Source organism: Cololabis saira, chromosome 1 (assembly GCF_033807715.1).
Source record: "Cololabis saira isolate AMF1-May2022 chromosome 1, fColSai1.1, whole genome shotgun sequence".
NCBI lineage: Eukaryota > Metazoa > Chordata > Actinopteri > Beloniformes > Belonidae > Cololabis > Cololabis saira.
The window spans coordinates 42,057,538-42,082,495 of record NC_084587.1 but is presented as its reverse complement, the minus strand read 5'-3'; the positions used below and the strand labels follow the sequence as shown (position 1 = coordinate 42,082,495).

Below are 24,958 nucleotides of genomic sequence, written 5' to 3'. Positions count from 1 at the left end.
GTCCTATGTTATTGTGATGTCCATACCAAATAAAGAAATATAATATAACTGGTGCAGTCAGAACCACCTGGAGCTGAACCCACTCAAGATTGTGGGATGGTGCAGCTCTTGTTAATAGAAATCTGGCCAATATTATTAGACACTCTCCCCACAATCCAGGGGCCAGTCCAGGATGCAGAGCTGCAGTCTTACATGCTTCTCAAGGACTACCGCCTGACAATGAAAAATGTAGGAAGGCATTATGTTATTAGCGATTCTAACAAGGTGCCTTGCAAAATATAATCAGTGCAGCATGATAGATGCGTTAATCAAAATAATCTTGTAAAAATGAAAACCAATGCACATTTGGTACCAATTAAAGACTGAAATATCAGATGTGGACTACTATATGATCTTTACGCTCCAAGTCCCTATTAGTAAACAATCTAATTGCCGAGACAAGGAGTGATATTTTCTGTTTAACAGAAACTTAGCTACAGGATGACGAATATGTTAGTTTAAATGAATTGACTCCGCCTGGCTACTTAAAGGGGACCTATTATGGCATTTAATGTCTATTTTAAACAGGCCTTGAATGTCTTAAAAACAAACTTTTGATTGTTTTTTCTATATAAATTAGAAATTCAGCCTCTGAGCCATGTCTTTATCTTTACCGTTTCTAACCTCATTTTCTATGAGGGATTCTGAGTGGGTGGGGAGGCTATGATAATGAGTCACTGAATGATGCAATACACCGCTATGAAAATTATGGTTCTGCGTTAAATCGACACAGACCCTATGCCGTAGGGTACGGCGTAGCCTACGGCGTACCCTATGCTGTAGGTTATAAATCAGCCTTTACACCGTGTCATGCATGCGATGCGAGCGAGCGTCAGCCACAAAATCAATTCCATTGCTTTATTTTCTATTGGACTGTCCTAACTGGCCGCAGCGACGCAGCGACGCAGCGCTGCGCAGCGGCGTTTTGAGCTGAACATTTGTCGGATACAGGCTTCTATTTTCTTCCCGGCACTTGCGTTGAAAGCCGGTTGAAAGCGCTGTAGGAAACAGTCACGGATGGGGAACGGCTGATCCAGTTAGTTGAAATGAGAAGTTATCTCTATGATACCTCCTCATTTCACTACAAAAACCTCAATAAAGTGGCAGCTGGCTGGAGGGAGATGGACAGAGAGCGTCCGATGCCACTCAGTGCTACGCGATAGTCGGACGCTCGCATGCAGTTACACGGTTTTACAGTTGTGGGCGTGGTTTGAATTTTGGTTACGTAACGAAAATGCACCGAATCTGAACGGCTCGTAGAAGTCACATGACACTGGACGGCTCATCTGGGCGGGCTGTACAGACACTGCAGAATTTGGTTGATTTCCTCCTTCTCTGAGTTGGCAGGCTGAGGGGAGACCACTTTATATATGTTAAAGTGAGAAAAAACACGTTTTTCATAATAGGTCCCCTTTAAATCATCTTTTCCCAAAGCACGGGCCGAGGCGGAGGAGTAGCGGCAATCTATAACTCCAGTCTTCAAATAAAATCTAAACCTAAATGGAATTATGATACATTAAAAAGCTTTACGCTTAGTCTAAAACTCCTGCGCTGGAAATCAGAGAAGTTTTGTTAGTAGTAGTGTACCGGCCCCCCTGCTGGTGCTGTGTCTGAGAGTCTTCAGCTTTCCTATCTGGTTTACTGATCAGTACAGATAAAGTCATCAGAGTGGGTGACTTTAACATTCATATTGATGTTGATGGCAATAATCTTAAATAAGCTTTTAATTCTCTTCTACAATCAATCGGCATCGCACAAAAATTAAACAAACTGATGCACTGTTTTATTCATACCCAAATAGATCATCCTAGACATCAGAAAACCCAAGGCAGACTCATCTCCTTTCTACATCAATGAAATCTCGGTAGAGAGAGCCCACATATTCACCTCCCTGGGTACCACCATCTCCGCAGACCTGTCCTGGTCTGCAAACACCAAGACTGTCGCAAAGAAAGCTCAACTTCCTGAGAGTGCTCAGGAAGAGCAACATCAGCCAGCAGCTGCTGACAACCTTCTCCCGATTTTCTATTGAGAGCATCCTGACCTACTGTATCCCGGTGTGGTTCTCCCACTGCAGGCAGAACGGAAGAAGCTCCAGAGAGTAGTCAACACAGCAAAGAGGATTGTGGGTTTTTGTATGTTTTTCTTTACTTATCTTGCACTTATATTAGGACCAACAACTGTGATGAAGCACCTGTAATATGTTGTTATGAAATATGAACAATGACAAATAAAGAATCTTGAATCTTGAATACCCTCAATCTCTCTCGATCTCCTCACCTACTGTATCGAACCCGATAATCTGTTATTGTCACCTGTAAACTCCCTCTTATCCGACCACTATTTAGTAATGTTTGAATTTAAGATGTTTGTCCGATGAAGCTATTGCTAAATTTAGGGAGGCCATCGCTCATCATAGTGTGGAACATAGTGAAGCAGTTGAGGCCAGTGACCTGGGTTCCACCTCTGCAGATGTTGATTTCCTTGCTAGTAACACTGCTGATTTGCTGTACTTAGCTTTAGATGCAGTTGCTCCTTTGAGAAGGAGGGTTTCCAACCATAGGAGCTTAACTCCCTGGTATAATTCAGATATCCGCATGTTGATAAAAAAAGTGTGTAAGAAGTGGTACTCCTGTATGTCTGTAGACTCCTATCCTGAATGGAAAGATAATCTAATAGTATATAAAAAAGCCATTCTCAAAGCTAGAACAGCTTACTATTTATCGTTAATCAAGGATAATAAAAGTAACCTGCGTTTTCTGTTCAGCACTGGAGACAGGCTGACAAAGAGTCACAACTCTGTTGAGCCATGGAAGCTCTCAGTTGTGAAGACTTTATGAGCTTCTTTAACAGAAAAATCATCAAAATTAGAGAAGAAATCAACCAGGCCCACCCGGTAGCGGCTGTAGGCATTTCTTCAGCTTTAGCAACTTCCTAAGGCTCTGACTTGACTCTGGACTGTTTCGATCCTCTAGACCAGGGGTCACCAACCCTGGTCCTCGAGGGCCGGTGTCCCTGCAGGTTTTAGATGTTTTCCTGCTTCATTGCACCATGATACAAGTGACTGTGTCATTAACAGAATTGTGCAGCCCTGGATGACAAGCTGATGACGATGATTAATTAGAATCAGGTGTGTTAAAGCAGGGAAACATTTAAAACATGCAGGACACCGGCCCTCGAGGACCAGGGTTGGTGACCCCTGCTCTAGACCTCCCTGAGCTGACCTCAGTCGTCAATAGAGCTAAATCAAACATGTGTATGTTAGACCCCATCCCGACTGGACTACTCAAAAATGTTCTTTCTCTTATTGGCATAAAAATACTGGACCAGATCAACTTATCCCTAAAGTTAGGACATGTAAAAAACCTTTGGTACGGTCTGTATAAAAAGGATGGAATAAAAAAAAGAAATCTGTATAAAATTTAATATTTCATAAGAAGAAATCTGCTCAGTTCATACTCAAGGTGCCTACATATTTCAGCGGCATTACTTTTGGTACGCTGCTACGGTTCGACTTAGTTTTTTCAGTTTTTACTGACAGTTACATACTATTAAGATTCACAGTGCACTCAGTTTTATTAGGGCCCGAGCACTGACAGTGCAAAGGCCCTATTGTATCTATACTTTGTGTCTCAAGCCCCACAATACGGTTTGACGTACATGCACGACAATCGGTACACACCTGTATCATGTCGTAACTTAAAGAAAAGTCTCTTGGCGGCATGGCCGAAACTGAACAGGAGGTCGGCCATTTTTAATTAATTGTGTAATTTTGGCGCAATTTATGCCATATCATCGGCCGTTAATGTGGCCCGAACCGTAATGTGCACCCAGGTGTGTTATACATCAAAATGTGCGTCTGGATCCTGCGACGGTGGGCATTACTTTTCTCAGTCAAAAGTGTTACCATCGCGACAATAGATGCCAAAAAGCGCTGCTAATCCAGCAGACATGAGAACACACATGGAGGCGCACGTCAAGCACTGGAAATCTGCAAAAAAACAAAAAGAAACAGAACAGACACGAAACCGGCACGGAACCGGCAGGAATACGAGCAGCAACCGTCCCAAGTCTCGGGATCCAATCACAATCTGAGCTAAGATACCGTGATTAACTAACCCCAAAAACTACAGAGCAAACATGCAGGTGAACGAGCCGATATATATGTCTATATGTGTGTGTGTGTGTATGTATATGTCTGTGTGGCTATGTGTGTGTGTGTGTATATGTATGTGTGGGTATGTGTGTGTGTATGTATATGTCTGTGTGGCTATGTGTGTGTGTGTGTATGTATATGTCTATGTGGCTATGTGTGTGTGTGTGTATGTATATGTCTATGTGGCTGTGTGTGTATGTTTGTGTGTGCGTGTGTGTGCGTGTATATGTATGTTTTGCTATGTGTGTGTATGTGTGTGGCTATGTGTGTGTATGTGTATGTATGTATGTATGTATGTATGTATGTATGTGTGTGTGTGTGTGTGTGTGTGTGTGTGTGTGTGTGTGTGTGTGTGTGTGTGTGTGTGTGTGTGTGTGTGTGTGTGTGTGTAATAGTCCTATCAAAGCTCCACCTGAAGTGTATCTATAGTGGGGGAGTGGGGGCGCAACCCCGCCACACGCGACACCAGAGGCCGACAGGAAGAAGCCCCCCTTCACCTGATTGGTCCATATTTGATAGTTCCTACTTTCTGCCATAACTTTTGAATGGTTTGACATAAAGACTCGTGGGTGGTGTCATCTGACTCGGTATTTAGTACTTGACCTTCATTGGCATGAATTAGCCCCGCCCTTCTTCTGATTGGTCAATATTTGATAGATCCTATCTTCTGCCATAACTTTTGAATGGTATGACATAAGGACTCGTGGATGGTGTCATCGGACATGGTCTTGAGTCCTTAACCTTCATTGGTGCAAATTAACCCCGCCCCTTCATCTGATTGGTCAATATCTGATAGTTCCTACTTTCTGCCATAAATTTTGAATGGTTTGATATAGAGAGTCGTGGGTGGTCTCATCCGCTAAATGTCCAAGCCTGAAGAATCTACATGCAAGTCATACAAGCGCTTCCACTGCAGCACGCCTGAATGTGCACAAGGGTGCGAGGGCCCGTTCATCGCTGCTTGCAGCTTTAATTTGTGATTATTTTTGTCTGGTTTTTGCTTTTCCTTTTTGTACGTCCACAACTGTCTCTATCCCAAAAACAAGACATGGAACCTGCTTATTACCACAGTTATACATTGCTATGCAATATAACAATGTCTACTCATAATAATAATTTAGCCACCTGGAAAGTCAATGATTTAGGGAACCCCATCTAGAGGAATAAGGTACTTTTCAGTTTGAAATCAACCAGGTATGATGTAGTTTTTTTGCAAGAATGCCATATGTCTGTGAAAGACCAAAAGATTACGAAGAGGATGGGTGGGATGTGTTTTCAGTAGTCCAGGAACGCCCCAAAGCAGATGTGTTATCACTTTAGTGAATAAGCATTTACAGTTTAAATGCGTAAAAGAGGTGAAGGATGAGGAGGGGTGGTATCTTATTATTTCAGCTGAAGTTTAAAGAAAAAAAACAATACTGGATAATTCTTATTCCCCTAATGCTGATGACCATTTGTTTTTTTACTGAAATGGGATGTTATCCAATTATTTGGGTTGGGGACATGAATATCGTTACGGATGCAATTTTAGACAGCAGTGTACCTAGTAAGACTACACCCCCAAAGTCAGTTCTCACAATTAATAAATAGGGCTTAGTCCTGGGCCTTGTGTGCTGTGTCCTGCATGTCGTTGCTCTCATCCAATGACAACGAAAAATACACAAAATCTTTAGCTTTCTCTTCCAGCTGGGTGGTAATGTACATTATCCCCCATTTCTTCATCCCGCCTGGTGACTGTAGATGCAGATAGACTCACCGCGTTTAGGACATCTTTCTTGTCCGGACACACCTCCTCCGCAGCAGTGCTCCAACACTTTTTAATAAACTCCCCATCACTGAACGGCTTTCCACAGCGTGCTATCAGTTTAGCTACCTTGAAGCTGGCCCGGACGGACGCCACGTTCATCTGCGTCTGACGCAGTAATGTGCTCTGTTCCACATTTTAGCTTAGTCACCTTGTCTCTCCTCACTTGGCCCTGCAGGCTAGCACACTGCTCTCCATGGCGGGTTTCATAATGTCGACGAATGTTAAATTCTTTGAACACTGCTACCGTTTCTTTGCAGATCAGACAAACTGCCTTTTCCTTGCACTGAAAAAAAAATAGTCATCTGTCCACTGCTGTTTGAAAACTCTGCACTCTGAATCTATTTTTCGTTTCCCCAAAACTTTCAGCATTTTGTCGTCTTCTTCTTTTTTTTTTTTTTTTAGTATTTTTATCCCGGTTTTTTCCCCCATTTTATCACCCAGTGCTCCTACCTAAGTAACAGTCCTGGGCATTGCCATCCTCTACCAACCCCGGGAGGGCCCTGCACTGAGCTCAGGTCTCCTCCTTAACCTGAGGAGTGAGCAGGCCGCATCTTTTCACCAGACAGGGTGGGGCTTCTCCGGCCGGATGTAGCGCGTGGAAGGATCACGTTATTCCGGCCGGATCCTCCCCACCCCATCTGTTCCCCGGTTGGCCAGAGGGGGCATGTATAGCCCAGGACTATTGCATGTTTTTGTGAGGGTAGCTCACATTAGCTACCAAGGGAACACGGGGAGAACATGCAAACTCCACACAGAAAGATCCTTTCGCCAACCCCACCCAGGGTGTGGGCGCTGAAGTCATGGGGAAACTTACACGCACTTTCATCCAAAGCGTCCCCGGCGGGAAACAAACCCAGGACCTTCTTGCTGTGAGACGGCTGCACTAACCGCTGCGCCACCGGGCCCCTTTGTCATCTTTTTCTGTCAGCTCACCACTCGGTCACGGTAAAAGTCACGTCAGAATATACCATTGTGTGAGGGGGTGAAGATGAGCCACTATTAGTTATAAATAGCTCATAACTATGGTCAATTTTAATTAGAATGCCAACATTTAAGTACGGATATCTTATGATAGGAAAAAATAGGAAAAAAAAAAAAAAAAAGATTTTTTTTTTTTCTGGGATCATAAGTGGGCCACCCCAATTGTTGTGGCCCGCGGGCCGTAGCAATGGGGACCCCTGCTGTAATGTGTTGTTAGCATGATGTCAAAGTAGTTCTTTGAATATCCTCCAGCTGATCTAAAATGCAGCAGTGCGAGTGTTGAAAGGAATCAACAAGACAGAGCACATCTCTCCACAGTTAGCCTCCCTCCCCGTAAAACTCAGAATCCAGTTCAAAGTTCTGTTCCTGGTGTATAAAGTCCTAAATGTCCAAACTCCTGGTTTCTCCAAGACCTGATATTCCTAACAGAGCTCTCCGTTCTCAGAGTGCAGGTTTACTCGTAGTTCCTAGAGGATCCAAATGTAGATTTGGAGGGCGGGTCTTCTGCTATCAGGAACAGCTACTATGGAACTAACTTCCAGTTTGGGTTAAGAAGGCTGACACCACCTCCCCCTCTAAAACCAAATTTAAAATGTTTCTGTTTAGTAAAGCCTATAGTTAGTGTAAACTCTACTGTGTTGTAGTCCCACCCTCTGACCACCTCAGTGTCTGCTGTCTACATCTGTTTATATAGTCATCCTTGTAGTGCTCCAGTTAGTCATTGTGTCATTGTCTCTCATTTCTCTGTTTTTCATTCTCTCTGACTGTTCTCTCTTTTCCTGCTCTGCCCAACTGGGTCCCCCTTATGATCCAGGTCCTGCTATTCTCCTGCTGTGGTGGAAAATTCCACTCACTCACCTTCTGGCCACACCTCCCAATCAGCCCAATCAGCCACACCTGGTGCTCCCAGCTGCATCTCATTCCCCAGCCACTTTATAAGCAGCTCCAGTTCATTCATTCCCTGCCAGATTGTCTTAGCTTCATGCCTGACCTTCCAGCATTCACCTGTGGACTGGCTTCCCGGTACCGACTTGGCTTGCCTCTGATCTTCTCTTCTTGTCTCTGCCCCGGTAAACAGTACTGCCTTCTGTCCCTGACCATGAGAGTAGTCTGCGAGGGGCGTTTCCGGATTTGTTTGCTTTGCTGCCTGTCCCTGTCTGCCTCCTCGGTCCAGTGGTAACTTACTCGCCTGCCACCCAGGAGAACTAGGTTCAAATCCTGACTTTTCAAGCTAGTATCAGTACTGCTGCAAGGACTGGTAATACAGACCTTAACCTGTTTGACTGTTTACCTGTTTTGAGTATGAATAAAGATCAACTGTTACTGCTATCTGAGAGTTGTTGCATTTGGGTCTTGTGACAAGATGTGATTTAAATACATTTTAATTCAATTGAAAATAAGAGCTTAAAGTCTCCATCACCTATGTCCTCAATGACAGTATTTTTTTTCAAGAGTTGTGAGAAGGAATAAAAACATCACAAAATGGTAAAATATTTACTATCCCAACTCCTTTTTATAAGCGTGTTGCAAGTCTGTAATGTAGGTTTTTTTTTTTACCAGGACGTAACATGACATATATATTATAGGGTTCATAGATTCTGCAAAGAAATGAGTCAAAGTAAGAATATCTACATTGTATTTTTGTTTCCTCCACATCAGTCCACCTCTGATTTGAAGTTTGGAGTCACTGATCTTATCAGACGGACTCTGATTACATATGTTAGACTGAGGAAACTGTAATGTTGATCAGTTAACGATCAGCAGCAGAAACGATCTTTGACCCTTTCAGAGCTCATTTGTTTCAATAATAAAAGGTTGCGCCAAGTTCCATGTTTAAACCTCCCTGATTACCTGGTAAAAGTCTGATTACACAGAATCTAACCTTTAAATTGTTTCAGTTCACTTCTGGTTCAGATGGAAGTTTAAGACCCCGTCCACACGTAGCCGGGTATTTTTAAAAACGAATATTTCCCCCCTCCGTTTATAAAAAAATTTGCATCCACACATAACCGAAGATCTGTGTTTTCGACCACATTCATAAGCATTCTAACCTGTAGATCATCTGCGGCTCCCGTGGAAGCTGCACCTCTGCGGGCTCCGCGGCGGCTCTGCGGGCTCCGCGGCGGCTCTGCGGGCCCTACTCCGTACGGTACGCGTCGCCGAGTAACCTACGGTGTAGGCTCTGCGTCGGTGTAACGCAGTAAGCGGTGGTCAAGACCAGAGACCATTTATTTAATAAATAGCTTGGAGAACAGATGCTGGATCATCTGTAGTTCTATAGTAAACAAAAGTCGCACGTCAGAGCAGATTTGTTGTTGTTTTGGCGCATAATGTGACGTTCGAAAACGCAAAACTCCGGTTGTGTGTGTCTACACGCATCTACATAAACGGAGTTTTCAAAAATCTTCACTTTGCCCGGAGTTTTTTTAAACCTTCGTTTATTTGCGTTTTCGTGTGGATGACAGGTCAAAACGTAGGAAAATATCTCCGGTTTAGCAGATATCCGCAGATATCCGGCTACGTGTGGACGGGGTCTAAATATAAGTCAAACCTCAGAGGGATCTAAAACGATCATATTAAGTTTAAATGTCTCTGTGTCCAGTTGTGTAACAGATGTGCTGTTGGGTTTTGTTGAAGAGTCTAGTTGGTGGAGGCTTTTGAAAAAGGAAATGCGATGAGCTGGACTCACCAGTGTTTTTTCGGAGACTCTGCTGTGTTGTGGAGGAAACCCCGATGGACTCGCTTGGATCTTCTTTCAGAGATCAACAAGACTCGTCTGGACTGGATTTCTGCTCCGTCACACTTGAACTTTCCTCCTTCCTCCCTCTGCTCTGGTTCCTTCCTCTGATTTACAGGAGAGTTGATGTGATGAATATGACGGAGGGAAGCTTCGGCTGAAGCTAGTTGTTCAAACATTCACCTTTACACTGTCGTTAACCAGGACCTTTGCTCAGAGATTCTGTTGTTGTTAGCTGTAAACTTGGTTTTCTTGGTCCGTCAGATGTGTTCTGGCATTGAATCAACTGTAGATTGTTTTATGTCCAGAGCAGAGCTGGACTGTTTGGTCAATAAAAACGGTACCTCTGAATTTTCAGACAGAATGCTGGTATGTGGGGTATAGTTGTATTTTCCATCAATATTCATCATCATGTTGTGGTTAAAAGTCCAATATAGGTATAAATAAACAATATTTTAGTCCAGCTGAATTGAAGTGAACGCATTTTTGTGTAGTTTTTCTGTCTCTGTTATCAGACTTTGGTTGGTGTTTCATGTAAAATGACTGAAAATGTTAGACGACATGTGCAGCTGACAGATAGCTCTGCAGGTCAAGCAGAAGAACGTTTGGTTACTTTGTAACCTTGGTTCTCTGAGTGAGAGACTATCTCTCCACTCCGTTACATATTCCATATGTACGGGGATTGACCCCCCTGCTGTCAAGGTACGTGGATATTTCTTTAAGACACACCGGCTTGCCCAGCCACACCCCTAGGTTTACCTATAAAGCACCTGTGCTGGCGTGTAATCAGTGATAGTTTGATCGAAACATGTCTCTGAGTGGCCTGAAAGCTGGAGAGATAGTTTCTCACTCAGAGAACCAAGGTTACAAAGTAACCAAACGTTCTCTATCGTATCAAGACAATCTCTCCACTCTGTTACATATTTCATATGTACGGGGAACCCTTTAAGACACCCCGTGAGGAGACGGTGCAGCTCACAAGCCCAGTACACCGAAAAGTGACACTTCTACACAATTTACATACCAAACAGGACAAGGCCCCGCGGCCGCAAAGGCCAAGCCTGAGAGGCAGATGGGCCGCTCAGGACAGTCTGTAACCTGCAAGACTGACCAAGAACCCAACAAGAAGTAAAGAACGGAGTGGCCGCTCAGATCGGCCCGCAGACGCCAGGCTGACCGAAGGAGACAACAAAGGATGTAGCCGCCTACCGTTGAGTCACATCCAGCACCCGCTCACCAAAGGACGGGCTGGCCGTAACATTCAGACGGTAAAACCGCGAAGACGTGGACCGAGACAACCATGTGGCCGCCGCACAGATGGTAGCGGGAGAGGCCCCTTGTCACAAGGCCCATGAGATGGCCACGCTACGTGTCGAGTGCGCCTGAACCCAGGACGGGACAGGCACACCTGAGAACACATAAGTCCCCTGAATAGTGTCCACAATCCAGTGGGACAGTCGAGACTTCGATAAGGGTCCGCCCACACAGCTCGAGTTGAATCGAAAATAAAAAGCTGATCAGCCTTTCTGATGGCCTGCGTGCGCCGTATGTACTCTGTCAAGGCCCTGACAGGGCCCAGCATGGGCAGGAGCGGCTCAGTTGTCTGTCCTACCTCAGAAGAGGACAGTGACCGCCGCTCAACCATTTGGGACAGATAGAACCAATGTTCCCTCTAATTTTTCATGTATCTGGGCATACACACAAGCTCCCTGAGCAAACTGAGGACTACTGTGAGCAACATCAGATATGCACGCTTTATTTTTAAATAGGTAATTTGGTCCACTTAAAAAAAAAAAAAAAATCTGAAAAATGGGATGTGTAGATGTTATACAGTATGTGAGAGTCCTGCTTTGGCCATAGGAAGAGTCCTGCTTTGGCCATGGGAAAAGTCCTGATGTCAGGTAAATTAGGCGGTGGGTAACAGCAGATGATTAAGTGATATATTTAAATACTAGGACATGATCCTGATTTTTAAAAAGAAAATTGTTTTATTGAATTTTCCAACAAATTATGTGTACACAAGAAAACGCTCACATTCACTGGTAGACAGTACTCGAGTTGTAAAAAAAAATCAGCGGGGATGGTGGATTTTATCATATGGGGACAGATAATTTGTGCTGAATATGAATAATATAATATATTACAAATAATAGCAGTGACCAAAACACCTGCAGAAATACTGCAGGAATGACATAGCAGCAGTTAAATGCAGCCTTCTGTAAGCTTTAAATATCCACTGGGCTTACATCAAATACATCAAAACACAACAATAAAAAACTGTTTTCTGAACTTATCAATATGACTCTGTCCTTCACAGGATAAGTAACATGGATCACTGCAAAAACTCAAAATCTTAACAAAAAATATTTGTCTTATTTCTAGTTAAAATGTCTCATTTTAGTAAAAAAAATCTCATTACACTTAAAACAAGACTCGTCACTGGAAAAAACAACAATTTTAACTTGTTTCGCCTTGCGTCGATTTAGCGCGGAACCATAAATCAGGCTTTACGAGTGAACGTCTCACGAGGGGCAGTCGCGTTGCGACGCCACTGTAGCCAAATCGCAAGGAGAGAACAGAGTACTGTGAGCTCATGAGAGGTCCCGGTACGCCGTAAAAGGTCCCGGTACGCCAGAGGCTAATATTGAGAAGTGGGGGTACTCCGTACCGGTGCGTGCCGGCCCACTTAAAGTAGATTTTCACCTTAAAATAAGTAGAAAAAAATCTGCCAGTGGAACAAGATTTTTTTTGCTTGTAATAAGAAGATAAATCTTGTCCCAATGGCAGATTTTTCTACTTATTTCAAGTGAAAATTTACTTGAAACAGATGAAAATTGTCAAAGAACATATCTTTCTGGTGTTATTTTTCTGGTGAAGACTCTAAATGTTGAAATAGCAGTAAAACCCACATTCATTGATGAAATGACATAAGGGATGGAAAGGGGGGGATGGCAGTTTTACAGGGGGGATGATTTTGACCGTTTTTATTTCAGGAGGGGATGCCATCTCCCCTCATCCCCCCTCAACTCCAGTACTGCTGGTATACACAGCAATGGTATGGACAGCTTTTAGCAGAGGCTTCAGACTTTCTCGTGTCCGGGATCCCCACAGCTCCTTGTATTCCCCAAATCCTTGAATTCTTCTCCTCTCGACTTGCGGGACCTCCGTAAATTGATTTATGGTTCCGCGTTACACCAACGCAGAGCTTACGCCGTAAGGTACGTGGCAAGCGCACGTACGTTGCGCGTTGCCGCGTTTCCTACGGCGTAGGCCTTGCGTCGATTTAGCGCGGAACCATAAATCAGGCTTTACGAGTGAACGTCTCACGAGGGGCAGTCGCGTTGCGACGCCACTGTAGCCAAATCGCAAGGAGAGAACAGAGTACTGTGAGCTCATGAGAGGTCCCGGTACGCCGTAAAAGGTCCCGGTACGCCAGAGGCTAATATTGAGAAGTGGGGGTACTCCGTACCGGTGCGTGCCGGCCCACTTAAAGCACTGCGCTGGATAGATTTTCTTGTGCGCTGAGAATATGCGGGCAGTGCGCGATTGTGCACGCGTGCAGTTTAGAGGGAACATTGGATAGAACCCAGACAGAACCTCAGGCAGGAATGCTGGGTCGGGGCGGAAAACAACCCCCGAGCCATCCGGCAGGAACCTGCAGCAGTCACAGTGAGTGGACAGTGCAGGGAGCTCGCTCACCCTCCTGGCAGAAGTCACAGCCAGCAGAAACACGGTTCCAAATGAAAGTAATTGCAAATCAGCAACCCAAGGGCTCAAAGGGGGATGCTGAAGTGCACCGAGGACGATATCCAAGTCCCAAGGAGGGACTGAAGGTCCAGTCCTACGAACCGCAAGCCTCTGGGGACCCTTAAGGAACCGGGAAATCAGGGAGCAGTCATCGAGAGACAAAGCATGCTCACCGACACGAACTGCCTTTACAGCTGCCACCAATCAGAATCAGAATCAGAATCAGAATCAGCTTTATTGGCCAGGTTCGAACATTGTCCAACAAGGAATTTGATTCGGTTATTTCGCTCTTTGGTAGTAAAAAAATAAACAATAAACAAATAAACAATAAACAAATGTGGTATTACTATCTACAGTATAAACATTTTAACATTTTAAGGTGCAGCAGTTTGAGGTAGTGATAAAAGAAGGATAGTTCTGAATAAAAATAAGAATAAGTATAAGTATAACCTATATACAATTTTAACAGACAAATTATACAAAAAATACAAAAAATTATACAAAAGGAAGTACAAAAGTGAGAGGTGCAGCAGAGTGAGGCAGACATGATTATTAAAGAGGGTGCTGGATGATTTTTATTGCACGTGTTTGGTTACTCTGAGACTTATTATTTGTGGGAGTTCATCAGAGCAACCGCTTGCGGGAAGAAACTGTCTTTGTGTCTGGAGGTTTTGGTGTACAGTGCTCTGTAGCGCCGTCCAGAGGGGAGGAGTTGGAACAGGCGGTGTCCCGGGTGTGAGGGGTCTGCAGAGATTCGACCTGCCCGATTCCTGGTCCTGGACCGGTACAGGTCGTCGATAGATGGGAGGTTAGTCCCAACTATCCTCTCTGCAGTCCTGATGGTCCGTTGCAGTCTGTGCCTGTCTAGTTTGGTGGCCGATCCGAACCAGACAGTGATGGAAGAGCAGAGAACAGACTGGATGATGGCAGTGTAAAAAGTGATCAGCAGCTGCTGTGGCAGGTTGAACTTCCTGAGCTGCCGGAGGAAGTACAACCTCTGCTGCGCCTTCTTCCTGATGGAGTTGATGTGGGTGGACCACTTCAGGTCCCGGGAGATGGTGGATCCCAGGAACTTGAAGGAGTCTGTGGAGGAGACGGTGCTGTTGAGGATGGTGAGGGGGAGGAGTGGCAGTGGGTTTTTCCTGAAGTCCACTGTCAACTCCACAGTCTTGAGCGGGTTCAGTTCCAGGTGGTTCCGACCGCACCAGTGGACCAGCTGATCCACCTCCCGTCTGTAAACCTTGCAGGGTGGCAGCAGACTTCAGGCCATGGGTGCGCCAGCGCGGCCCACCCCAGGGGGGGGGGGGGGGGGGGGTGGGGTCGTCGCAGACTCCCCTGCCCGTTGATATAGGCCACTGCGACTGCGCTGCCGGTCCTGACAACGACATGGTGACCTCTCAGTCTTGGCAGGAACTGTCGGGGTGCCAAAGGACAGCTGTCAGCTCCAAGACGCTTATGTGCTGGGACATCCAGCGACCGCTCCAGCGGATGTCGACCCCACAGCCTTCGTGGACAGCGCCTCAGCCTATTCGGGATGCGTCTGTAAAACCAGTCGGCGATACACCACGTCTTGGATGCGAGGCTTTGCTCTGATAGCCTAGTTCCTTGTTTTTTTTTTTTTGTTTGCACTCACAACAAAAAAGGAGGAGAAGTCCACTGTCAGCCGACCCGGACCCGGCCGGCGTTTAACACGGACTACCACTCTCACACCAGCGTCTCCTCACGCGTAGCGGAGGCAGACGGGTGTCGGCTCGACTGGAGCCGCGTCTTCCCACCCGCTGTCAGCCGACTTAACAGTCTGCACAGCACGCGGGCCCCACCAGGCGCGTCAACTCACGGGGCATGAGCAATACGCCGGAAGAGGACCGGAGATCAGCACGGATCCAACCGGGCGCGTCAACTCACGGGACATGAGCCATACGCCGGAAGAGGACCGGAGACCAGCACGGGTCCAACCGGACGCATCAACCCACGGGAGCATGGGCAATAGGCCAGAATGGGGATCACGGCCGTGTCTCTGTGTGTTTTCTAAAGAAGAAGAAGGGAAACAGCAATCCAGGGAGGCTGCCCGAAGACAGACGCCCAACCACAGCTACGGCTGGGTAAGTGGACTCACGCTGCACCCACACACTCACACTTCTCTGTAACATAGATCGTTCATCTTCACGCTGTACCTTGAACTCAGGTGGAGATCAAACAATCACTGATTACACGCCAGCACAGGTGCTTTATAGGTAAACCTAGGGGCGTGGCCGGGCAAGCCGGTGTGTCTTAAAGAAATATCCACGTACCTTGACAGCAGGGGGGTCAATCCCCGTACATATGAAATATGTAACGGAGTGGAGAGATAGTCTCGATACGATAGAGAACTTGTGTTCATGTAGCAGTTTTCTTAATGCAAAAAAAAAGTTATATTGATATCACCAAAACATCCCAATTGTGTTGTTCTCTGAGTTGATTCTTCTTTCCCGCCTGTTGGTGGTGTCATGAGAGAGAAATAAGAACAACAGATGAATTCAGATAAAAATATTAGTTAAAATATTATTATGTTTTGGCACTGCAGATGTGGATCTTTATTCAGGTGCAGCTGAGAACAGGTGAGTTTTCAACCTGGAGTTAAATAAACTGAGTGTTTCAGCTGATCTGAGGCTTTCTGGGAGTTTGTTGACATGTGGAGCATAGAAGCTGAATGCAGCTTCTCCATGTCTGGTTCTGACTCTGGGAACTGATGAAAAACTGGATCCAGATGAGCTGAGGGGTCTGGAAGGTTCATACTGGGTCAGGAGGTCCCTGATGTATTCTGGTCCGAGACCAGGGGTCGGCAGCCCTGGTCCTCTGATGGACAGGCAGCCAGTGTAAAGACCTCAGAGCTGGACTGATGTGGTCCACTTTGTTGTTGAGGACTGGAGCAGCAAGAGTTCTGGATGAGAAAATAAAAAAATAAAAATAAATAAATAAATAAAAAAATAAAAGCCGCAGGTGTCTAACTGACCTTTAAGGGGGACTATAAGGATGCTGTTACAAATAACAAGTTAATCAAGTCAAGGTAGTTGACACTTTGCTTTGTCACATGATTGACAGTTTAACAAGCAAAACAGGCAGTTAAACACAAAAACATGACAGAATATAATGATAAATTGTATATACAGTGAATATTGAGTCATTTCACATGAACATTCAGTTTTGATGAAGATTCATTATCTCAAATCAGACAGTTTGATTGACAGGACAGATGATCAGAGGATCAGAGTTTTTACCTCCACCATTAAGACAAGGACCGTAAGACAGGTAGAATTTCTCATTGAAGGAGCAGCCAGTAGATAGGGAGTAGATAAGTGCTGCAGCATCTACATCATGAAAGGAGACCAGACCCTCCTCATAATCCACAAACACCCCCAACTTCTCAGGAGGAGAACTGAGATGGAGACGGACTGGAGGACCAGCAAGACCTTTTTACTCAATTCCATTTTTAATCAAAACGCTGCAGTAACACTTTCCCTTCCTCTTGACTGACTCTCTGAACACTCCTAAAACCCAGTCAATCTTTCCTTTAACCTGAACCTCGAAGTCAAATCTGACTGAAGAGAAACTCTGTTTTCCTAAAACCCCAACATATTTAGAGAATCTCTCTGGATTATCTGGAAGATTCTTCTTCACATCACCATGAGAGACTGGTTTTCCATCATCAGACAGGATGAGTTTACGATGTGCTGTATCAGGATCAAGAGTCACATCAGCTTCAAACTGCTGGATCCTCCTCAGCTCAGCTTCAAACAGCTTCTTCATCTTTTCTCTGAGGTTCTTCTCCAGCTGGTCCACAGCTCTCACCACAGTCCCCTCATATGAAGATGGATGGACTCTGACCTCTGTCCAGTTCTTGGTGGGTGCTTCAGTACCAACTAGTTCAAAATTGGCAAGTTTGCTTCAGCAGAAAACACTTTGGAGGAAGAGAAGATGCAGGTTGTTGCTAACACTTTTTGAACATTAACGCAGTGTCTGAGGTAAACTATGTTTGTCTTCTTACTAGCACAGATCTTTGCAGTTGTCAAATAGGAACTTTTCAAAAAGACTTTATATAATCTATAATTTAAAGTTAGAAGAGTCACCTTCTCCCATGAAAACAGTTTACTGTCAAAAGTATACAGAGCTTTTAATAAGAACCGTTTGTGGAAGCAAGGACACATCTAAAACACGCAAGACAGTGGCTTCGGAGGACCAGGGTTGAAAACCCTTATTCAGGTAAAGAGCAGTTCCCTGACCGGGAATCGAGCCCGGGCCGCGGCGGTGAGAGAGCCGAATCCTAACCACTAGACCAGTGGTCGGCAACTGGCGGCCCGCGGGCCAAAATTGAAAAAATAATATCTGGCCCGCCAGATGACATTGAAAATCTGATAAATATATATATTTTTTTTTTCATTATTTACTATCACAAAAACGACAATTTCATAGAGAATTCAAAGCCTTTATTTAGAAAAGATAAAATAAAATAAAAGTAGAATCTTCATGATTCCGGACGCACACAATTCTGTATAGTTCCCTGTCACCTGTAGCATAGGGGGACCTTAATTAGAGGTGCACACAAATATTCAGGAGTAACTAGGCACAGACTCCCGGCAAAACTCCTGAAGCTGTTGAAATGGTAAGACGTACTTGCTTGCTTTAAAGTGATTTGTTGTGGTTTAAACTGTGAAAAATACAACTGATAACTTACCTTGAGTTTTGCTGTTGGTCTTTTAAATGGTAAAATGTCCATTATATGTCTAAAAATACGTCGGAAAATCTGCCTCATTTGCATATCCTCTCACTGGCTTCAGGAGACACAGAGAGCTGCTGCTCCGTGTGCACGTACTGACTACTGTGCTAGTGTTCATATCATGGGTTTTTCATGTGTTTAATGTCGTTCTTTGTATTTTAAAGAAGGACTTCATTTGTTAGTAGCTTGGCAGAAAATAATATTATTATCACCAAGTTACTTATAAGCGGTTTCATAACGCAGCCACAGAGTAGCTAAAGCAGTAATAACACACTAATAACAGTCTGTAGCAAATTCAAGTTACTTTATTTAAACTAATGACTTTCTTAAATTACTTTTTTTGTACAAGATATAATAGTATAATAATACTAGTAGCCTATAGATAAGGGGAAAAAAGTTTTGTTTAGTAGAAAAAAAACAGGCTTCGCCTGATTGATGTGATGTTCTGGCCCACCATTAAGTTGCTCCAAAAAAATTTGGCCCGAGGCCAAACTTACTTGCCGACCCCTGCACTAGACCATCAGGGAGATGACACTAGGTACTGTCAATTAGAAATAGCTGTCCTCTTAATTCAACTGTTTTACAGCAGAGAGCTTTGGGTGCTGATTAAGACTTATAACGCGTTACTCATTTTTCAGCAGCCACTATGTGAAGAAATCACGAGGCGGGCCTCGCTAAGGCATTCACCAAGTTTATGCTTCAGTACCAAGTAGTTCACGCTTGGCAAGTTTGCTTCAGGAGAACACACTTTGGAGGAAGAGAGGATGCAGGTTGTTGCTAACACTTTTTGAACATTAACGCAGTGTCTGAAGTAAACTATGTTTGTCTTCTTACTAGCACAGATCTTTGCAGTTGTCAAATAGGAACTTTTCAAAAAGACTTTACATAATGTAGAATTTAAAGTTAGAAGAGTCACCTTCTCCCATGAAAACAGTTTACTGTCAAAGGTATATGGAGCTTTTGATGACAGCCGTGTGTTGAAGCAAGGACACATCTAAAACACGCAAGACAGAGGCTTCGGAGGACCAGGGTTGAAAACCCTTGGTTAAGTGTACGAAATCTATTCAGGTAAAATGCAGTTCCCTGACCGGGAATGGAACCCGGGCCGTGGCGGTGAAAGCGCCAAATCCTAACCACTAGACCACCAGGGAGACAACTCATGTCCCTGTCAATCATACCCGTCTTCCACCAAACCCGTTCCAGGGCTGGTTCAGGGCCAGTGCTGGTTCACAACTTGTTCAACTTGCGAACCAGCTGAAGACCGCTTTGCTTTTTCATAGCTCGGGTTGCTAAAGGGACCCACGTCAGTAACTCACTGTTAACGTTAGTTAAGTCGATGCATTTGCATTGGCGTGAAAATCGAAGCAACAACAACTATGGAATACCTTGCGATTATACAGCTGCTGCTTCTGGCTTAACACTGGTTCATCGTGATCAGACAATAGCAGATCCATTAAAGTATGCATCATTTTTGAAGCAGGAAGACATCTATAACACGCAAGACAGTGGCTTTCGAAGAGCAGGGTTAAAAACTCCTGCCGTAGTGTGAGAAATCTAGTCCAGGAAAGCACAGTTTTCTGACTGGGAATCCAACCCAGGGCAAGTTTTCACATTCTAGTCACTTTTTGAACATCCCACCTTGAGCGTACGCACAATCTTTGTACACCGCACTCTTTGTGGCCCGTGTTCTTTCAATTTGATGAAACCCTGTGGTGTATTGTGAGAAATGTCTTCTAGAAAAGACCAGTTCCCTGACAGGGAATCGAACCCGGGCCGCGGCGGTGAGAGCGCCGTATCCTAACCACTAGACGATCAGGGAGATGACACTAGGTACTGTCAATTAGAAATGGCTGTCCTCTTAATTCAACTGTTTTACAGCAGAGAGCTTTGGGTGCTGATTGAGACTTATAACGCGTTACTCATTTTTCAGCAGCCACTATGTGAAGAAATCACGAGGCGGGCCTCGCTAAGGCATTCACCAAGTTTATGCTTCAGTCCCAAGTAGTTCACGCTTGGTAAGTTTGCTTCAGGAGAACACACTTTGGAGGAAGAGAAGATGCAGGTTGTTGCTAACACATTTTGAACATTAACGCAGTGTTTGAAGTAAACTATGTTTGTCTTCTTACTAGCACAGATTTTTGCAGTTGTCAAATAGGAACTTTTCAAAAAGAGTTTATATAATGTAGAATTTAAAGGTAGAAGAGTCACCTTCTCCCATGAAAACAGTTTACTGTCAAAGGTATATGGAGCTTTTAATGACAGCCGTGTGTTGAAGCAAGGACACATCTAAAACACGCAAGACAGTGGCTTCGGAGGACCAGGGTTGAAAACCCTTGGTTAAGTGTAAGAAAACTATTCAGGTAAAGAGCAGTTCCCTGACCGGGAATGGAACCCGGGCCGTGGCGGTGAAAGCGCCAAATCCTAACCACTAGACCACCAGGGAGACAGCACATGTCCCTGTCAATCATACCAGTCTTCCACCAAATCCGTTCAGAGCCAGGGCTGGTGCTGGTTCACAACTTGTTCAACTTGCGAACCAGCTGAAGACCGCTTTGCTTTGTCATAGCTCGGGTTGCTAAAGGGACCCACGTCAGTAACTCACTGTTAACGTTAGTAAAGTCGATGCATTTGCATTGGCGTGAAAATTGAAGCAACAACAACTATGGAATACCTCGCGATTATACAGGCAGACAATAGCAGATCCATTAAAGTATGCATCATTTTTGAAGGAGGAAAACATCTATAACACGCACGACAGTGGCTTTCGAGGAGCACTCCTGGCGTAGTGTGAGAAAACTAGTCCAGGAATGCACAGTTCCCTGACTGGGAATCCAACCAGGGGCAAGTTTTCACATTCTAGTCACTTTTTGAACATCCCACCGTGAGCGTACGCACAATCGTTGTACACCGCACTCTTTGTGGCCCGTGTTCTTTCAACTTGTTGAAACCCTGTGGTGTATTGTGAGAAATGTCTTCTAGAAAAGACCAGTTCCCTGACCGGGAATCGAACCCGGGCCGCGGCGGTGAGAGCGCCGAATCCTAACCACTAGACCATCAGGGAGATGACACTAGATACTGTCAATTAGAAATAGCTGTCCTCTTAATTCAACTGTTTTACAGCAGAGAACTTTGGGTGCTGATTGAGACTTATAATGCGTTACTCATTTTTCAGCAGCCACTATGTGAAGAAATCACGAGGCGGGCCTCGCTAAGGCATTCACCAAGTTTATGCTTCAGTACCAAGTAGTTCACGCTTGGCAAGTTTGCTTCAGGAGAACACACTTTGGAGGAAGAGAAGATGCAGGTTGTTGCTAACACTTTTTGAACATTAACGCAGTGTCTGAAGTAAACTATGTTTGTCTTCTTACTAGCACAGATCTTTGCAGTTGTCAAATAGGAACTTTTCAAAAAGAGTTTATATAATGTAGAATTTAAAGGTAGAAGAGTCACCTTCTCCCATGAAAACAGTTTACTGTCAAAGGTATATGGAGCTTTTGATGACAGCCGTGTGTCGAAGCAAGGACACATCTAAAACACGCAAGACAGTGGCTTCGGAGGACCAGGGTTGAAAACCCTTGGTTAAGTGTAAGAAATCTATTCAGGTAAAGAGCAGTTCCCTGACCGGGAATGGAACCCGGGCTGTGGCGGTGAAAGCGCCAAATCCTAACCACTAGACCACCAGGGAGACAGCGCATGCCACTGTCAATCATACCCGTCTTCCACCAAATCCGTTCAGAGCCAGGGCTGGTGCTGGTTCACAACTTGTTCAACTTGCGAACCAGCTGAAGACCGCTTTGCTTTGTCATAGCTCGGGTTGCTAAAGGGACCCACGTCAGTAACTCACTGTTAACGTTAGTAAAGTCGATGCATTTGCATTGGCGTGAAAATTGAAGCAACAACAACTATGGAATACCTCGCGATTATACAGGCAGACAATAGCAGATCCATTAAAGTATGCATCATTTTTGAAGGAGGAAAACATCTATAACACGCAAGACAGTGGCTTTCGAGGAGCACTCCTGGCGTAGTGTGAGAAAACTAGTCCAGGAATGCACAGTTCCCTGACTGGGAATCCAACCAGGGGCAAGTTTTCACATTCTAGTCACTTTTTGAACATCCCACCGTGAGCGTACGCACAATCGTTGTACACCGCACTCTTTGTGGCCCGTGTTCTTTCAACTTGTTGAAACCCTGTGGTGTATTGTGACAAATGTCTTCTAGAAAAGACTAGTTCCCTGACCGGGAATCGAACCCGGGCCGCGGCGGTGAGAGCGCCGAATCCTAACCACTAGACGATCAGGGAGATGACACTAGGTACTGTCAATTAGAAATAGCTGTCCTCTTAATTCAACTGTTTTACAGCAGGTTGTTGCTAACACTTTTTGAACATTAACGCAGTGTCTGAAGTAAACTATGTTTGTCTTCTTACTAGCACAGATCTTTGCAGTTGTCAAATAGGAACTTTTCAAAAAGAGTTTATATAATGTAGAATTTAAAGGTAGAAGAGTCACCTTCTCCCATGAAAACAGTTTACTGTCAAAGGTATATGGAGCTTTTGATGACAGCCGTGTGTTGAAGCAAGGACACATCTAAAACACGCAAGACAGAGGCTTCGGAGGACCAGGGTTGAAAACCCTTGGTTAAGTGTAAGAAATCTATTCAGGTAAAGAGCAGTTCCCTGACCGGGAATGGAACCCGGGCCGTGGCGGTGAAAGCGCCAAATCCTAACCACTAGACCACCAGGGAGACAGCACATGTCACTGTCAATCATACCCGTCTTCCACCAAATCCGTTCAGAGCCAGGGCTGGGTTTGGTTCACAACTTGTTCAACTTGCGAACCAGCTGAAGACCGCTTTGCTTTGTCATAGCTCGGGTTGCTAAAGGGACCCACGTCAGTAACTCATTGTTAACGTTAGTAAAGTCGATGCATTTGCATTGGCGTGAAAATTGAAGCAACAACAACTATGGAATACCTCGCGATTATACAGGCAGACAATAGCAGATCCATTAAAGTATGCATCATTTTTGAAGGAGGAAAACATCTATAACACGCACGACAGTGGCTTTCGAGGAGCACTCCTGGCGTAGTGTGAGAAAACTAGTCCAGGAATGCACAGTTCCCTGACTGGGAATCCAACCAGGGGCAAGTTTTCACATTCTAGTCACTTTTTGAACATCCCACCGTGAGCGTACGCACAATCGTTGTACACCGCACTCTTTGTGGCCCGTGTTCTTTCAACTTGTTGAAACCCTGTGGTGTATTGTGACAAATGTCTTCTAGAAAAGACTAGTTCCCTGACCGGGAATCGAACCCGGGCCGCGGCGGTGAGAGCGCCGAATCCTAACCACTAGACGATCAGGGAGATGACACTAGGTACTGTCAATTAGAAATAGCTGTCCTCTTAATTCAACTGTTTTACAGCAGGTTGTTGCTAACACTTTTTGAACATTAACGCAGTGTCTGAAGTAAACTATGTTTGTCTTCTTACTAGCACAGATCTTTGCAGTTGTCAAATAGGAACTTTTCAAAAAGAGTTTATATAATGTAGAATTTAAAGGTAGAAGAGTCACCTTCTCCCATGAAAACAGTTTACTGTCAAAGGTATATGGAGCTTTTGATGACAGCCGTGTGTTGAAGCAAGGACACATCTAAAACACGCAAGACAGAGGCTTCGGAGGACCAGGGTTGAAAACCCTTGGTTAAGTGTAAGAAATCTATTGAGGTAAAGAGCAGTTCCCTGACCGGGAATGGAACCCGGGCCGTGGCGGTGAAAGCGCCAAATCCTAACCACTAGACCACCAGGGAGACAGCACATGTCACTGTCAATCATACCCGTCTTCCACCAAATCCGTTCAGAGCCAGGGCTGGTGCTGGTTCACAACTTGTTCAACTTGCAAACCAGCTGAAGACCGCTTTGCTTTGTCATAGCTCGGGTTGCTAAAGGGACCCACGTCAGTAACTCACTGTTAACGTTAGTAAAGTCGATGCATTTGCATTGGCGTGAAAATTGAAGCAACAACAACTATGGAATACCTCGCGATTATACAGGCAGACAATAGCAGATCCATTAAAGTATGCATCATTTTTGAAGGAGGAAAACATCTATAACACGCACGACAGTGGCTTTCGAGGAGCACTCCTGGCGTAGTGTGAGAAAACTAGTCCAGGAATGCACAGTTCCCTGACTGGGAATCCAACCAGGGGCAAGTTTTCACATTCTAGTCACTTTTTGAACATCCCACCGTGAGCGTACGCACAATCGTTGTACACCGCACTCTTTGTGGCCCGTGTTCTTTCAACTTGTTGAAACCCTGTGGTGTATTGTGACAAATGTCTTCTAGAAAAGACCAGTTCCCTGACCGGGAATCGAACACGGGCCGCGGCGGTGAGAGCGCCAAATCCTAACCACTAGACCATCAGGGAGATGACACTAGGTACTGTCAATTAGAAATAGCTGTCCTCTTAATTTAACTGTTTTACAGCTGAGAACTTTGGGTGCTGATTGAGACTTATAATGCGTTACTCATTTTTCAGCAGCCACTATGTGAAGAAATCACGAGGCGGGCCTCGCTAAGACATTCACCAAGTTTATGCTTCAGTACCAAGTAGTTCACGCTTGGCAAGTTTGATTCAGGAGAACACACTTTGGAGGAAGAGAAGATGCAGGTTGTTGCTAACACTTTTTGAACATTAACGCAGTGTCTGAAGTAAACTATGTTTGTCTTCTTACTAGCAC

The 24,958-nt window shown here is 44.8% G+C and overlaps 1 protein-coding gene and 10 non-coding genes across 13 annotated transcripts in view; all 11 read right to left on the bottom strand.

The window, feature by feature from the left end:
• Positions 1–9,810, bottom strand: part of LOC133446133 (E3 ubiquitin-protein ligase TRIM39-like) — a 40,099-nt gene extending 30,289 nt beyond the window's left edge. For all 3 annotated transcript variants that reach the window (XR_009782802.1, XR_009782801.1, XM_061723968.1), the window contains exon 1: positions 9,673–9,810. The gene's annotated coding sequence lies outside the window, so the exon portion shown is untranslated. The remainder of the gene's footprint in view (positions 1–9,672) is intronic.
• A 9,489-nt stretch (positions 9,811–19,299) lies between these two features.
• Positions 19,300–19,371, bottom strand: trnae-uuc (transfer RNA glutamic acid (anticodon UUC)). Its single transcript has one exon. It is a non-coding gene; the product is annotated as a tRNA-Glu (tRNA).
• A 596-nt stretch (positions 19,372–19,967) lies between these two features.
• trnae-cuc (transfer RNA glutamic acid (anticodon CUC)) lies at positions 19,968–20,039 on the bottom strand. The gene has a single exon. It is a non-coding gene; the product is annotated as a tRNA-Glu (tRNA).
• Positions 20,040–20,591: 552 nt separating this feature from the next.
• trnae-uuc (transfer RNA glutamic acid (anticodon UUC)) lies at positions 20,592–20,663 on the bottom strand. Its single transcript has one exon. It is a non-coding gene; the product is annotated as a tRNA-Glu (tRNA).
• A 546-nt stretch (positions 20,664–21,209) lies between these two features.
• trnae-cuc (transfer RNA glutamic acid (anticodon CUC)) lies at positions 21,210–21,281 on the bottom strand. The gene has a single exon. It is a non-coding gene; the product is annotated as a tRNA-Glu (tRNA).
• Positions 21,282–21,833: 552 nt separating this feature from the next.
• On the bottom strand, positions 21,834–21,905 carry trnae-uuc (transfer RNA glutamic acid (anticodon UUC)). The gene has a single exon. It is a non-coding gene; the product is annotated as a tRNA-Glu (tRNA).
• A 546-nt stretch (positions 21,906–22,451) lies between these two features.
• Positions 22,452–22,523, bottom strand: trnae-cuc (transfer RNA glutamic acid (anticodon CUC)). The gene has a single exon. It is a non-coding gene; the product is annotated as a tRNA-Glu (tRNA).
• Positions 22,524–22,894: 371 nt separating this feature from the next.
• On the bottom strand, positions 22,895–22,966 carry trnae-uuc (transfer RNA glutamic acid (anticodon UUC)). The gene has a single exon. It is a non-coding gene; the product is annotated as a tRNA-Glu (tRNA).
• A 546-nt stretch (positions 22,967–23,512) lies between these two features.
• Positions 23,513–23,584, bottom strand: trnae-cuc (transfer RNA glutamic acid (anticodon CUC)). Its single transcript has one exon. It is a non-coding gene; the product is annotated as a tRNA-Glu (tRNA).
• A 371-nt stretch (positions 23,585–23,955) lies between these two features.
• trnae-uuc (transfer RNA glutamic acid (anticodon UUC)) lies at positions 23,956–24,027 on the bottom strand. The gene has a single exon. It is a non-coding gene; the product is annotated as a tRNA-Glu (tRNA).
• Positions 24,028–24,573: 546 nt separating this feature from the next.
• trnae-cuc (transfer RNA glutamic acid (anticodon CUC)) lies at positions 24,574–24,645 on the bottom strand. The gene has a single exon. It is a non-coding gene; the product is annotated as a tRNA-Glu (tRNA).
• Between the last annotated feature and the right edge of the window lie 313 nt (positions 24,646–24,958).